At 40.5% G+C, this 4,436-nt stretch overlaps 1 long non-coding RNA gene across 1 annotated transcript; it reads left to right on the top strand.

Annotated features, from left to right (window-relative positions):
- The first annotated feature begins 328 nt into the window (after positions 1-328).
- Positions 329-2,069, top strand: LOC109828093. Its single transcript, XR_002243585.1, has 3 exons — positions 329-440; positions 1,597-1,930; positions 2,011-2,069. It is a non-coding gene; the product is annotated as an uncharacterized LOC109828093 (long non-coding RNA).
- The last annotated feature ends 2,367 nt before the right edge of the window (positions 2,070-4,436 follow it).

Genomic DNA, 4,436 nt, shown 5'->3' with positions numbered 1-4,436 from the left:
AAGCCCACTTTCAGACCCCAAAATTGAAGCTCCATCCTTCATCCCTCCAAAACCCCAAATCCTCACTCTCGATTCTCCAACAGCCGGACCGCTAGTCTCCGCCACCCGAATGCCTCCCGAAACAGCCGAGCCGGGCACCGCTCATCGATCTCATCTCCGAGATCCTAACCTCGCCAACGCGATCCGAGATCGCGTCCCCGCCTCCGACCATCCAACAAATCCAACTCGAACAACATCCCGCCACCGCCGCCCAATCCGTCGATGTGTTATAGCCTGTCGATGCCATTCCTACATGCACCCGTGGAACACCCAAATGCCCTGTCTTCGACACGTCTCGGCCACGACCCCTGACTCTCGCCCCTAACACCAGCCTCGACTCCTCTACGACACCGCCGCCGCCCCTGAGTATCGCCCCCAACCCCAGCCCCGACTCCGACACGGTAGGTGAATCAGCTCCTTTCACTGCCGATCACTACAATTTCTGTCTATCTGTAAAAATCTCCTTTTCATTCTTGCTTGAATCACGATTGATCTTGGACTTGATGTGAATCACGATTGATCTTGGACTTAATGTGTGCTTTGATGTGTGCTTTATATAGTGGTTCCTGTTGTTTGAATAATTAACAGAGGCAGATGTAGAATTATTTGGGTGCTTTTGTTTTTAGTTTTTAATGAAAGCTTCCACTGGTTTGCATTTCTATAGCTAATTTACTCACTTCTTTGCTATGGTCTAGTTTCTGGTGTCTGCAGATTTGAGCTGGTGTCTACAGATTTATTGTAAAAATCGAATAGACTAGTTGAATTGGTCTTCCTTGTTTCTGCAGTTTTGAACTGGTGTCTGCAGATTCGAATAGATTTATTGTAAATATTGCAGTCTATTCGATTTTTACAATAAGTTTGCTTCCACTAGTTTTTAAAAATCGAATAGACTGCAATATTTTGCTTCCACTAGTTTGTAAAAATCTAATAGTTTGCTTCCACTAGTTTGTAAAAATCGAATAGACTGCAATATTAATTGGTCTTCCTTGTTTCGCATTAGCTGTTGAGGGTATGAACTCGTCAATTGAGAATGATTTGTAGATGGTTATGTTAGTTGCCCTGCAATGTTTCTCTTCATTGAGATTTATGATTTGTAGATGGTTATGTTAGTTGCAATGTGATTGAAGCTTCCTTTTTTCCTTTTCATTCTTCTCTTTTTGTAAGTTGTGGACATCTGCAGGAAGTTTTCCTACTTATTGATTTATTTTATAACTGTAAATGATTTTAGCCTGGTTATGTAAGTTGGGGACATCAAGAGTCGTCTGTAGTTGGTTATGAACACTTGAGTTCCAAGTACAACCTGTTCATTAGAAACTTGCATTTAGGATGCTAAAAATTAAATTCAACTTCCATGCCACTTATATACCATATACCAGGTAATGCAAACATATGACGCAAATTACCAATAGAACAAAGGAGTTGCTGAAGCTGATTGAGCAATAAGAAATAAGAAATTTAGGCCTGTGCAAGCAAAATATTGTAAAGCATAAACATCTTATTTCACTCCTAATTGGTGTCAAGGTCTATATATTAACTGTTACTAGTCTCTTGCTGCAGAGAAAAAGATTGAGGAGCTACACAAGAAGAAGGCATGTGCAAGCTGTTGCTGTGGGGTTGGAGATTATAATGTTTCTGAGATTAACATATTTGTAATGTGATCAAATATCAACTTGTGTGATCATTTATGTAATATTCTGTGGTTTGTGTATTTTGTGTATAAGACCATAGTTTGATGTGGGGATTTTGTTGAGCAGTGGTCTTATGTGATCATATATGTAATATTCGCTGATATCATACTATTGTAATGGAGGTGCACGTATGTGCCAATGAAGAAGGATGAACTGAACTCCTTTATTATCCTTCCCTTTACAGTGTTCTATATTGGTTGTAGGTTCTATATTGTAAAGAAAGGAAGAATATATTGGTTGTAGGTTCTATATTGTAAAGAAAGGAAGAATATATTGGTTGTAGGTTCTATATTGTAAAGAAAGGAAGAATATATTGGTTGTAGGTTCTATATTGTAAAGAAAGGAAGAAACGCTTAATATACGACTGACTGTTGCCACATTAACAGAGGCTGAGATTGACCCACAGGATACAATATTACTTTACATGATATATTACAAGTAGTAGTATATCACCATCTCATTGTACAGAAGGATAGATACAAAAACAGACAATCCTTGTTCAACGATGGTAAACCGACGCTCTAATTTACAATGACAAAATGTTAATGTGCAGGTTTTTCCAACTTCTCCTATTGATGATAGGAGCTCATTCCTGTTCCCACCACCACATATTTGCTCTAACGCAACGGTTTAAAACCGTTGCGCTAGCCATGGAACCGTCGCCCTTGAGCAAGTGCGACGGTTCTCAAACCGCCTCATATGCTGCCGTTGCCCTACCTCTACCGTAACGGTTTTGAACTCTATTGCGACGGTTTTTTGAACCGTTGCCCCCGCATCTAACACAACGGTTTTAAAAGGTAAGCGGTTTTTAAGCCATTGCAACGGTTTTAATTGAGCTATTGCGAGAGTTTTTAAGCTATTGCAGCGGTTTTGATTGAGCTATTGCGATAGTTTTCAAGCTACTGCAGTGGTTTTTTTAGATATTACAATAGTTTTAAAAAACCTAACGCAATGGTTTTAGTAGGCTAAAGCTATGGTTTTGATAGAGCTACGGCAACAGTTGGAGCTATTGCAACAGTTTTAAAAGACCTAACGCAACGGTTTTAGTAGGCTATAAGTATGGTTTTGATAAAGCTACGGCGACAGTTGGAGCTATTGCAACAGTTTTAAAAGACCAAAAGCAACAGTTTGGATTGAGCTATCGCAATAGTTTGGATCGAGCTATCGCAGCGGTTTTGATCGAGCTATCGCAACGGTTTTAATCAAGCTATTGCAACTGCTCAATCGAAGCTATTCTTGGTTTCCTACGTCAAAATAATTATAGTATTCAATTACCTGGATAATCTTTTTAAGAACATGGCCAAGTCAAATTTTAATACACAATATAAAAGTGATTATGTTGAGCATAATCAACCATAATGATAAGTGCCAACATACATCAGTATAGTATAAAAACTACAAAGTATTAAATCCACACTACCAACATTTCAACTCAGAAAATATCGTACCGAACTAACCCCATAAACCAAAACTGACAAACCCTATAAACCAAAACTCAAAATCATCAACTGTCACAATCTGCACATACTTTTGGTTAGTCACAATCTGCACATACTTTTGGTTAGACTTATTCACGTTCTCACTTAGACTAACTTTCTTTATCATTCTCAATGGGATTGAAACTTTATAAGTAACTCTGATCAAATCTCCGTTAGGAGAAGTGCATGTTGTTGATAGATAACAACACGTAACAACATAACAACCGAAGCCAATAAATTACATCACAAGCCAATAAATTACATCTCCCTCCTCTTCCCCATCAGAAGCCAATAAATTACATCAGAAGCCAATACATAACAACTGAAGCCAAAAAATTACATCAGAAGCCAATAAATTTTAGAAATGCAACAGGTCTTAATAAAAGAAACTGAAAGGTGCTGTACACGCCTTCTCTTCACAAACCAGGTCTTGCTCTCTGCATCAAAACATTGACTGTAGAATTAAATGCCCATTGAGAAACCATTGAGTTTTGGTTGTAATAGTTAGAACTCGTTATTTTGATGATTTGGTTTGAATTGCCTTTAGTAATCTCTTTTAGAAACCAAAAAAATTCCCTCACGGAGCTTTTCTCATCTCCCTCCTCTTCCCCATCTCCATGGCCATCATCATTCTCGTGATGGGCGTGATCGATCTCTTGAACAACCACAGCAGCCTCCTCCTCCTCCTCCTCTTTCTTCTTCATCTTCATCGCCTTCTTCTTGCTTTTTCCTCTGTCGTCCTTCTTCTTTGAGCATCTCAAGGCTGTCTCCTCTTCTTCAAAGGCGTCGAGGATCGTGTGGATAACATGGTGGTTGGGCAAGGTGTCCCAGCGGGCCCGGAAGCTCTTGTAGCAAATGAAGCAGGAGCAGCCCAAGTCCAGCGGCTGGTCCTGATTGTCGTGGTTTTGGTTCTGATCCTGATTTTTGTTGGTCCTCCGCTGATGGATGTGAGAGGTGAGGAGGTAGGAGCAGACCAGCTGGTCGTCGGGGGAGATGGAGGAAGGTGGAGAGGGGTTGATGGGGCATGGGGGGAGAGAGAGATCGGAAATTTTGGGGGAAAGAGAGAACGCTGGAGGAGGAAGGCTCTTGGAGGGGGGAGAGAGATCGAAAATTTTGGGGGAAGGAGAGAACGCTGATTTTGAGGGATGTGAAGGGGGTTGGGTCACGAGAGAGAGATTACTTTTTTATAAAAGATTCATGCACTTTTACAAATCCCCCCTTGCAGTTCACG

The sequence above is a fragment of the Asparagus officinalis genome, unplaced genomic scaffold, assembly GCF_001876935.1.
Source record: "Asparagus officinalis unplaced genomic scaffold, Aspof.V1 AsparagusV1_Un713, whole genome shotgun sequence".
Lineage (NCBI taxonomy): Eukaryota > Viridiplantae > Streptophyta > Magnoliopsida > Asparagales > Asparagaceae > Asparagus > Asparagus officinalis.
This window is presented reverse-complemented; position numbering and strand designations above follow the sequence as displayed.